At 38.7% G+C, this 12,337-nt stretch overlaps 1 long non-coding RNA gene across 1 annotated transcript; it reads left to right on the forward strand.

The window, feature by feature from the left end:
- The first annotated feature begins 214 nt into the window (after positions 1 to 214).
- LOC140497480 (uncharacterized) lies at positions 215 to 12,132 on the forward strand. Its single transcript, XR_011964704.1, has 3 exons — positions 215 to 960; positions 1,143 to 1,231; positions 11,435 to 12,132. It is a non-coding gene; the product is annotated as an uncharacterized lncRNA (long non-coding RNA).
- Positions 12,133 to 12,337: the final 205 nt, after the last annotated feature.

A 12,337-nucleotide genomic window follows, 5' to 3' on the forward strand; every position in this document is an offset into this window, starting at 1 on the left:
GTCCTGATACACAGACTAATGTGACATGGACTTCTGGCTCTTCTGCAATCTTGTGCATTAGGGGAAGGAGGATAGGGAGTAGGGGAGAGAGGGACACAGCTGTCCTGCATCACAAGACTCTCAAAGGAACTTTGGAATCATACACACAATGTCAGAGCTATAAGGGACCTTAGCGATAATTGACTCCAACTCCATCATTTTTCATATGGGGAAACTGAGGTTCAGGGAAGAGCTAGATCTCGCCTCAGGACCCGTAGCTGTTGAGCGGAGTATGGAGCCAGGGATCTGGACTCAACATTCCTGTCTTTTTTTTTTTTTTGCTTAGGCTGTTTATCACTCCTGAGATGCTCTCGTCTTTTACCTAGACCCTTGGAATCCCTGACTTCAAGTTCAAGTGCCATCTCCCTGGGAAAATGGGAGTTACCAGGGCTTTCTCTTCTCAGCTAATCCTGTACATACTTCTCTGTTTATGTATATACTTGAGGGGCAGGGAAGGTTTTTCATTTTATCTTTGTCCCCAGGGTCTGGTACATATTACGTTTAATAAATACTTGGTGCATTGGATTGGATTCTATGTCACACTAGTGAATCCAGACCCTAGGCGGGTTGGAGATGAAACTCACCCTCCAGGACAATGATGGATCGTACATACGTGTATGGATACACAGAGGTCTGTGTACAAACAGATACATACAGATAGAGAACTAGATGGATAGATAGAGCATTTATTTAGAGTTTACTATGTGGTAAGCACTATCTCAAGTGAAATTTTACAAAAGGGTAAACTGAGGCAATTCTCTGAGCAAATATGATTCATTAACAAAAGCATGCAACTTAATAATAAAGGGTTCATTTATGCCAAAAGATCCAGAGTGAGAGCCAACAGTGCCTTTCAGACCTAGGTGTGTCTTCCTTCTGATTGGCCCGGACAGTACATCATTGGGATCTCCCCTGGCAAAGGTAAGGCAATCCCGATTGGTAGACGTTTTTTTAAAATATATTCATTTATTTATTTTTAATGCTTTACAATCACTACCATAAAACTTAGATTTTTTTTCCCCCCTACCTACCCTCTGGTAGACATTTTAATGAGGAGACGGGTTAAGAGTTCTCAGCTCCTCCCTACTATTTTATCGTTGTAGGAGATACGACTAATCCTTGGGTGAGAGGAAGAGGAAAATTCATAAAGGGGAGCTGGAAAGCTTGTGCAGAGGGAAGGTATCCCAATCAGGTATGTACATATATTCTACATACTCATACATGTTGAAAGGCTGTCCTAATGACTTGCTAAGTAAAGTTGCCATTTCTTCTTATTGTCAGACTTTTCCTGATGCCCATGATGTCATACACTCAGGTCCTCCACTAAGTGCTTTACTTTTAAGTCTTTTTATCTGAGAGTGGGAGTGGGAGTAGAAAATGTTTTGTTCCCATTCTCTTACGCCAGGGTTTCTTAACTTTGTGTGTGTGTGTCATGCTAGTTTAGAGAAACCTATGGACTTCTTAGAATAATGATTTTAAATGCAAAATATAAAATATGTAAGATTGCAAAGGAAACCAATTATGTTGAAATAAAGATATAAAAAGTTCCCAGACTAAGAACCCTTGTCTTCCTACCTAGTGGAAAAGAATTAATGGATAAGGATCTCCTGGTAATTGACTAAAAGAAAGGCTCCATACATACCAAGATATTGATACTACTAATTAATAAATATTTTAAAATTTTAGTTTTAATTTTGAATATAGTAAATATCTACAGATATAATCCATAAACAAAAATTCCTTGGGGGAGTCCTCAATAATTTTTAGGAGTATAAAGGGGTCCTGAGATAAAATAAGTTGGCTAACTGTTGTTATAAGAGATGATTCAGTCAGTGTGGGAAATGGGACGGATGTGGGGGCGACGAATATCGATTCAAAATGAAATAATGGGTGAAAAACACTTTGCAAACCTTAAAGCATAATCTCAAGCTGTATTATTATTGCCCTGTTCTCTTTCTATTACCTGAAGTTATACATTTGTTCTAGAAATCCTCTTGGATCGGCTTTTCACTTTCTTGGACCAATTTCCTCCTTGGGCTTCAGTTTTCTTATCTGTAAAATAGGAGGGTTGGATTAAATGACTGCTTAGCTTTAACATGCTCTGATTCTGAGACTGGTCTTTTTCTTCATCTTCATCATCCATTAAACCTGAGCTCATGGGCTAAAAATGTCTCTTCAATAACTCAATGCATCAACAAATCTTAGAGTACCCACAATGAGTCTCACCCTGTGCTTGGGGGTCAGGGGAATGCTGGAACATGTAAAATATGGTTTTTGCCCCTAAGGGGCTTTTAGTCTGGATTGGAAAGTAGCAATAGCTAGAACTTATATAGTCCTTTAGGATTTACAAAAATGTTTTAACATATCTTATCTCATTTGGTCTTCAAAACAACCTTTTGAGGTAGGTGCTATTATTATTATTGTCATCTCCATTTTACAGATAAGGAAACTGAGGCTAAGAGAGGTCAAGTGACTTTGTCCAAAGTCACAAAATTAATATCTGAAGCAGGATTCAAACTCAGGTCTTCCTGATACCAAGTTCCACACTTTATTGTTCTATCTATTTCTTCACCTGTTTGCCTAGGCATAAAACAAATGCACACCAAAAATTTAAATAAAATTTAAATAATACTATATGATTAAGTACTAAATGAGTAAATTCAGAGGAGACAGATCATGGTGGGCTGAGGTAGTTAGGGAAGATGAATGGAGGAAGTAGAACTCAAACTAGGCCTAGAAGATTGGGTGGGATGTGAAAAGATGGAGAAGGTGTATATGCATATGTATACACACATATACATATGTATATATTTACACATGTACAGATATGCATGTATATTTACTTTGTACATACACACACAGAGTAATTTAAAACAAGATAGTTTTAGAAGCAGGGCATTAGCAGTTGGGAGGAATCAGGAAGAGCTTTGTGCATAAGTTGGTGTCTGAGCTGTAAAGTAAATGCAGAGGGGACCTCCATAGGGCAGAGGCAAGGAGGGAGTATATCCTAGGAATGGGAGCAGCCAGTATAAAGACACGAATGCCAGAGATGGAGTGTTGTGAGTGCGAAACATAAGAGAAGAGGTTTGGCTGAATTCTAGGGCACAGGGGCAATGTCCAATGAGGCAGGAAAGAAAACAACAGGAATACATTGGACACATTCCAAGGACGACCGTCTCTGTCCCAGTGAGGATACTGGACTAGCATAGCATTCCCCAACTTGTTGTTGTCATTTGGCCTTCATTTTCAAAGAGGACCAATGACATCATGGGATGAGGTCTTGACTCATGCATAAATTGGATTTAATTGAGTCAGAGGTGCACAAAGTCCTCAGCCTCATTCTCTCTTCCAGAGTCATTGAAATTCAGTGGCAAGACAAAAGACAAGATAACTGGAGATGACCTGGGATGGAGGAGATGATCTTGGTGTCTTTGATGACTGACCAAGCTCTAAGTGCTCCACAGCATCTGCTTTAGCCACTTTCATGGTCGTTGGAAAAAATTGTTCTCATACCAGGGGAAGTTTTCATGTATTTGGGGTGGATACTCCCTTAATTCACTTGAAGCCTGTTGGTTACCCCTCAACTTGGTTCAGCCTATCTGCCAAGTGTAATGCTAATGAGAGTTAAAGATCTTTTCCACCCATTAATGGGCCCACCCCTTAAGGGAAGCTTGATTGGGGGAGGGTTTTTTGGTTGGAAGGCCCACACCTTTTGTTAATTTCTAATGAGGCATTGGTTCTTAAGGGCTGCAATACCCTCTGGCTCTGAAAAGTGTATATATACTCTGAGGAAAGGTTTTACTTTGGGGCTTAGTTTTTGTGCCAAATGAAACTCTGGGAAGCTGCTAAGGAGCCCTTGGCTTTGAAAACCCAGATGTTGGTGCTTCTCTCTTTGGTAACTATGTATGTATTGCTTATGGTCAGACAGTTGGAAACCCTATCTGTTAATCTTTATTTATTTCTCTGTCTGTATTTTCTCTGAAGTTCAGGATGCTGACTTTTTCCCTTGAAGTAAGTGAATGATATAAATGTGCTTGATTAAAGTAGATGGTTGACTCCTCAAAAGTGGCTTTTCTTTTTAAAAAAGCAGATCTAAGAGCCTGTACAGCAGGCCCTCCTGTATATGTTGGAGTCCTTGCTGTTACACCAAGAGAGTTTATTGGGGTGTGACTTTTGAACATAGTACAGCTTTTTGGAGCCACAGATGAGTATTGGATGACAGATGGACACCAAAGATGAATGAGCAGCCCTGAAAAGTTCTTAGCAAGCCCTCACACTAGAGGAGCTAGTCTTCCTTGAATACCCCATTCATCCAATCTCCCAAATTACAACCCGTTGAAGGTATATTTGGGACTATCTCAATTCCAACCTGAGCCCCTAAATATAAGGCTTTGCCTTTATTCTATTTGAGTTTGATCTTATTAGATTTGATCCAGTTACTCTAGCCTAACTGCTCTTTTTGGTTCTTGACTGTCTGATTATATCTCCAACTTTGTTGGTTCTGCAAATTTTATAAACATGCCTTTTATACCGTTATTCATTATATGCTCCTGATTTGTTGGATCTGGCCATTCAACTACTTGTAGGTCTACCTAAGTGAGAACTCTAGCTCAAATCTCCATTCCCTCCCCCACCCTTCCCAATAGTATGAGAAACTTCATCAAATGCTTTGCTTAAATTTAGGCAAATTATATGTGTAACAGTCACCAATCTACCAGGCTGTGGGCCTGTTTTTGCAGAAGCAATGCTGACTCTTTGTGACTCTTTCCATTTTAGATACTCACCAACCAACCCTGTAATGTTACGTTCTAGAATTGTCTGTAAAATTTTACTTCATAGGCTACTACTTTAACTACACTGTCTCTCAATGTTTTGAAATCTATTCTTCCAGAATCTAGGGTGTATATATGATACTTTTCTTCCATATCACAAATTCTAACATGGGACAGTCTTTCTCCCAAAAGTTTCCATCATTTCTATCTCAGCAACCTGTTTCTCCTTTTGATGAGAATCAGATCCAAAAGAGGTTTCCTTTGATTTTTCTTCCATTTTTTGAAGGATAGAATTATCATAACCACAAGTCAAGAAATTTTAATCTGCTCTGCTCTTAGAAGAAAGAGAACTCCTTATCAGATGTTAGATAATTTAAATAGCCTTTCACTTCTATTGACTGGTAATGTGGCATAGAAGGCTGGCCTTGGAGGTAGAAGACCAGAGTTGAGCTACCTCCTCTGACATATACTAGCTATCAATGAATAGCTCAATTGCATTGCTGGAGAGAGATCTTCCATCAGGAATTCCCTGTGCCAATGTTATCACTATGCATACATACCATGCCTCCATGGGTGGCTTGTGATTTGTTCCCCAAATTCCTTACCATCTTTTTCAGTCTAGATGGTCTGTGGTAAACTGATTCAATAAAAATTTATTATGTCTCCTATGTGTCATGCTAGACCATGCTAGACCCAACAGATGCAAAAATGAAAATCCTTACCTTCAAGGGGATCACATTTTAATGAGATATCTATGCCAATGACTATATTGTTTCTATTTCCATTGATATTCACCCAAATGCTCACCATTCTCTTTGATTCTTAAATTTTTAATATATAATAAAATACTTAATATATAATGCTACTCCAGCCTCCCCTTTCCCTTTTTTTTTTTTTTTAAAAAAAAATCATTCTATTTATTTTTAGCAAAGTATGTTGTTGCAGAACCATATTCTGGTTATTTGTCTTAGCCCATCTCAATGATAACTATAAACCTCCTCATGTTGTCTAATTCAACTTGAATCTTATCCATACTTATGCAATTCTCTATCCATTACTGAGAAAATGGTTTTAATTGCTTTCTACTTTCTTTGGTTTTTGTCTCCTGTGAATATTTGAGTGTCTTTACTACTCCCCTTCCTGAATTGCAGATATTTTCTGTATTATCAAGTTTGGTAGATATGCAAGTTTTATTCTCACCAGACTTCTCTCTCCCTATCCCATTCCTCTTTGGTTTAAATCGTCTTTCATTAACTTTGTAATACCACAGTCAAATACACTCTCAACAGTCCTTCTTAGGTGCACTCTATCAATGACCAGGAAACTGTCATTCCTATTATTAAAGTCATAATTCAGAAATCCAAAACTTGTCCTCAGATACCTTCCTTGTAACCAGACATTTACTTCAATATCTCTCCTGCCCTTGTCTTTATTAATTTTTAACACCAGACAAAAGGAGATTTACTTAAAAGTCAAATTTTCTATTCAGCTCTGGTCTTTTCATCAAGAATGCTTGAAAGTCCTCTATTTCATTGAATGACCATTTTTTCCCCTGAAGTATTATACTCAGTTTTGCTGGGTAGGTGATTCTTGGTTTTAGTCCTAGTTCCTTTGACTTCTGGAATATCATATTCCAAGCCCTGCAATCCCTTAATGTAGAAGCTGCTAGATCTTGTATTATCCTGATTGTATTTCCACATTACTCAAATTGTTTTTTCTAGCTGCTTGCAATATTTCCTCCTTGACCTGGGAACTCTGGAATTTGGCTATAATATTCCTAGGAGTTTTTTTTTTTGGATCTCTTTTAGGAGGTGATTGGTGGATTCTTTCTATATTTATTTTACCCTCTGGTTCTAGAATATCAGGGCAGTTTTCCTTGATAATTTCATGAAAGATAATGTCTAGGCTCTTTTTTGATCATGACTTTCAGGTAGTCCCATAATTTTTAAATTGTCTCTCCTGGATCTATTTTCCAGGTCAGTTATTTTTCCAATGAGATATTTCACATTGTCTTCTATTTTTTCATTCTTTTGATTTTGTTTTGTAATTTCTTGGTTTCTCATAAAGTCATTAATTTCCATCTGTTCTATTCTAATTTTTCAAGAACTATTTTCTTCAGTGAGCTTTTGAACCTCCTTCACCATCTGACTAATTCTGCTTTTTAAAGCATTCTTCTCCTCATTGACTTTTTGGACCCCTTTTGCCATTTGAGTTAGTCTATTTTTAAAGGTGCTATTTTCTTCAGCATTTTTTTGGATCTCCTTTAGCAAGGTGTTGACTCACTTTTCATGATTTTCTTGCATTGCTCTCATTTCTCTTCCCATTTTTTCCTCCACCTCTTTTACTTGATTTTCAAAATTCTTTTTTGAGCTCTTCCATGACCTGAGACAATTGCATATTTATTTCAGAGGTTTTGGATGCAGAACCCTTGACTTCCTTTGATAGTATACATTGTTCTTCCTCATCTGAAAGGATGGAGGAAATACCTCTTCACCAAGAAAGTAACCTTCTATAGTTTTATTTTTTTCCCTCTTTTTTGGGCATATTTTCAGCCAGTTACTTGACTTTTGAGTCCTTTGTCAAGAGGAGGTATGTATACTCTGGGGACCTGTAAGCTTTCAGTTCCTCCAAGGTGGCACAATCAATGGAGAGCAGTTTATTCCTCTCCTGCACTGCGCTCTTCTCTGGGAGCCAACTGCAAGCACTCTTCTGCCCAGGATCTGTCAGTAGGGTTCCCTCTCCAGAGCCTCCACCAGCTCCACCAGGCCAGCCAGCGCTACTCCTCACCGCAGGACTGCCACTCATGGCTGAGATCTAGATCAGCCATCACTTCCCCCAGGGTCTTTAAGTGGAGGGCTCTAAAAATGGATGCTGTCACTGCAGTTGCTCCTGCTGGCTGGGCCAGACTATGCTTCCTTCTCACCTAGGTGAAAGAACTTTCCCACTGACCTTTAAAGCTGTCTTTGGCATTTGTGGATTGAGCCATCTGGGAACCACAGCTGCTGCTGGGGATTTTGCTCCCTGAGACCTGCTCCAGTCCTGTTCCTACTGGTGCCTCAAGTCTGAGTTGTGCTCCTTGGGCTGTGCTCCACTCCATGTCCCTTGCGATAGACCTTTCTTGTTGGTCTTCCAGGCTGTCTTGGGCTGGAAATCTCTTTCACTCTGTTGTTTTATGACTTCTGCTCCTCTAGAATTTGTTTAGAGTCATTTTTTACAGGTATTTTATAGGCTATTGGGGAGAGCTTCTAGAGCTGTCCTTCTACTCTGCTATCTTGACTCTGTCCATCTAGGAGATTTACTTAACCATAACAGGAGAAGGATATTCAAAAAGGATGCACATTGAGGATATCCCCTGAGTTGGTTCAGCTGAAGGAAGCTCCCCAGTTTGAATTCAATCTTTCTCTTTAGAAATGCTTCTTCAATTTGAAAGCTGTGATGAAAATACTACCTGTGTTGCAATATTCTTAAGTTTCTTGTCAACCATGGAGGGACACTGACACAGGACCACTCAGCTTGGCATACCCACATCAAAGAAGGTGCTGTGCTCTATAAGCATAGCAGAATTACAGTAATTCAAAAGATACACACATTTAGAGATATCTCCACTCCAAAGGCTCATGTGGACTATTTGTGCCCAATCTGTGGCAGAGCCTTCTGGACTTGTATTGGTTTGATTAGCCACAGTTGGACTCACTGTAACTTGACTCTGACAGTGATGTCTTTCAGGTCTTTTTCAAGCACAAAGGACAACAACTGACAAAAGATCTTTGTTGAAAGGGGCTCCTCTTATGGAACTTGGCATGTTCCTCATAGAAAGGATACAGACAATTCTATGTTGTCAGATTGGTCCCGAGAGATTGGGGCTGCATCCTGATGTTCAGTTGGCTGAGGCTCAAAAGTGGAAGGACCTGCTCCAATTTGGTCTATAAGATTAGGTTGTGAAATTGCCCATACTTTTTACCCTTTATTTTGAATGGTGGTTGTGGTGTTGGCTTTCTTTTCCTTGGATGTAAAGACTAGAGCACAACAAAGTGGACAGGGCCTGGGGGGATAGAGAAAAGGGATTCTCCACATCTCCCCCCTCAAGGGGCAGAAAATAGTAGATCCCAGAAGAGCACAATGATTGATTTATGCTTGTCAAAGAAAGCTTTGAGTAGCTAGTTCTTGGTCTTCTGTTTCTTGGCTACCTTTTGCTTTTCTATGCCTTTTCTCAGCACAAATGAGAGACAAACTTGAGGATGAACATTTCCAACCTCAGTGTGATCTCATAGGTATTCCTTTAAGTCTGAGACATTGAGAGTTAGGCACTGACCTCCCAGAGGGAAATTGTCTCAATAGTGTGCAAATTGGAGATGAATAAGAATTGTCCAGCACTTGGAGGATCAGAGCCGTGTCATGGTAGGGCAGGAAATCTGTAAACTTGCCAACTCTACATGATAGTGTTGTGAGTGGTTCAGATGTTTGAGGTCTGAGGTGAATGAGTGAGTTTGATGATTCCATTAGGGTAGGGAGAGGCTAATGAGTCTAATGGACTAGTTAGTATATTACATTTTATGTGTTTATGCTTCTTGTGGGTTTTATATATTTTCTGTGGTGGATGAAATGAAAAGAGACTTCATACTTGATGCTCCGAAAGTACATTGATTAGAATTTGGGGCATTAGTTAACCACTTTAGGGGAAACTATAGATATGAGCCATACCTAATTTTATTTTAGAGGTGCTTCCTCTCCCCTACCCTAGAGAAATCTATGTTAAGGCAAGAGCCAAGAAGGAACTGACTCCTCTGAAGTCTGTCCCCCAGGATAATAAAGAACCTAGTGTATATTAGCCCAGAGATCTTTGCGAGAGCAGAGAAGGAATACCTTAGGTCAGGGATCATGTGCACATTTTATATCTCTTTCCACTACCACCATTAGCTTGAAAGTTCCTTGACAGCAGGCACTGCATTATTTATTTTTGTAACCCTCATACTTGGAACACAGAGCCAAAATGTTTGTTTCATTGAATTCCATGGAATGTCTTTTCTCTCTGTATATTATTTCATTTGGAGACTTTCATTGTAAATAAAGGACATGATGTTTGTTTCCTTCCATACCTTGTATACATATACCTTGTATATGTATGCTTAATGAGTTTGAATTAGTCAAATTTTCTGATTCTTCAGAATTTTTCCAATTTTTAAATTTTCTCTTGCATTCCATAGCATGGATGGAAATGTAGATAACAAAAGAGATGGGTTGTAAGCTTCTGAAGCCTTTGTGGTCAATCAAAATCAGCTCTTCCATAGAAATAACCCCAGTTCCTTTTATCTTTATTTATATACCATAATTTCCTTGCACACACACTTGTTATTTTGACCCTTCTCTGGCCTTCCTCAAAGTTTCCAGCAACTATCTAAGGCTCTAGAATGAACTTCCCCTATTGCTGTTGAGGAAACAAATGGTATCCTTCCTGTTACTTAGATTGGCAACCTCTGCATCATTCTAGACTCTTTGTTCTCACCCAATGCACATATCCAGTCTGGTGCCAAATCTAATTGTTTATACCTTCATAATATCTCTCACATGTATGACCTCCTTTCCATTTACACAGTCACCACACAAATTCAGGTACTCATCACCTCCTGCATATATTGTTGCAATAACCTTCTTATAAAAATAGATTTTCAATTGATATATTTTGTTTTTACATTGCCTTGATTTCCCTTCTATCCCTCAGAGAGCCATCCCTTGTCACACAGAACCAAAAAAAAAGAGAAAGAAGAGAAAAAAAAACCAGTAAAACTCATCAACACATTGAAAGGAAAATGAAAATATATGTAATGTTTTATATGTGTGCAGAGGTGGAGAGCATCCAATGCTATAGAATACTGGATATCTTTAAAGGAACAAGGGGAAATGTCTTCTCTTATCTCTTCTTTGGAGTCAAATATTATTTATAATTTCACAACATTCATTTTTGATTGTTTTGTGGATATTATTCTTCCCATTCACATTGTTGCAGTTACTGTGTGTTTTGTTTCCTTTTGCATCTGTTCATCTGTCTTTCCATGCTTCTCTGCATTCATCGCATTCATTTTTTATAGCAGAGTAACAATCTATGACATCCATTTAGCATGACATATTTAGTTGTTGTTCATTGGTGGTTGTTGTATATTTAGTTGTTCAGTTGATGAACATATACTTTGTTTGCAGTTCTTTGCTACCACAAAAAGGTCTTCTAGTAATATTTTGCTGTAAATGGAACCTTTTTTTTTTTTTAAGCAATGACCTCCTTGGAATATATGCTTAGCAATGGAATTCCCTGAGTTAAAGGATATGGATATTTACAGGACTGCTAGGTGGTGCAATGGGTAGACTGTGGCTACTGAAGTCAGGAAGACCAGAATTAAATCTGACTTCAGACACTTACTAGCTATGGGACTGTGGGCAAGTTACTTAAACTTGGCTTGCTTCAGTTTCTCCATCTGTCAAATGGGGATAATAATAGCACCTGCCTCCCAGTGTTGTTACGTGGATAAAATGAGATAACATATGCAAAATTCTTTGCAAACTTGTAAGTGCTATATAAATGTTAGCTATTATTATTATTATAATCAGCACTGTTGCCCTTCCCCCCCAAGACTACCCTTCCTGCTTCCATCATAACCTTTGAAGCTGTCATCTAGAGGAACAACCCTTGTAGATAAGGAGCCAGCCATCTTCACCAACTGTCAACCAACTGCCACACACAAGGCAAGCAAGACAACCTAGATGAAGCAAGAAGACATCTCGTGGGAGAGAAAGTGATTGACAACAGCTTCAACTGTTGGGATGGGGGGGGGGAGTCAGGTATTTGTATCTCAACAAGAATAAAAGCCTTAAGAAACAAAGGAATGGAATTTCAGGCAAGAGTGGGAGGTGGGGAGGTATTGTTCATTGATTTGCAAATTTCATTTTCAAGTTTTAGGAATTCTAATGGCTGCCTAATCAATCTTTCTACAAAAAAAAATGTCCTGTATAGGATTAGGGTGAAGATTCTTGGATTCTGAGTTCTGATCTGTTACTGAGTCACTATGGACATTTAGGAAAGTTAGTTTCTAGGTATCTGGTAACCCCTATATAGCAAATGAGAATGAAGACCTTGAGAAGGAAAGAATAATGGATTTTGGATCACAGGATCTGGGTTTAGACCTGTTACATTTTTTTGTGACCTTGGCCAAGTGCCTCAGTTTATTCTTTGGTAAAATGAAGAGGTTGAATTAGATGATCTTGAAGATCAATTCAATTCAATTCAATTTAGTAAAACATTCACAAAACTGAAACTGTGTGCCATGTAATATCAACTCCATCCCCTAAGATTTTATGACTTCTTCCCCTCCCCTTTTCTCAGAACATAATGAAAAATGAGGTATGAACTCTTATTAGAGGTTTTGGGTGTTGAGGAAGGATAAAGTAAAGAGAACACTAAAAAAAAAGGCAACTCAAGAATGTATTTGAATCATGTCTGACTCTTAGTGACCTAATTTGGGATCTTTTTGGCAGAG

This window comes from Notamacropus eugenii, chromosome 3, assembly GCF_028372415.1.
Source record: "Notamacropus eugenii isolate mMacEug1 chromosome 3, mMacEug1.pri_v2, whole genome shotgun sequence".
NCBI lineage: Eukaryota > Metazoa > Chordata > Mammalia > Diprotodontia > Macropodidae > Notamacropus > Notamacropus eugenii.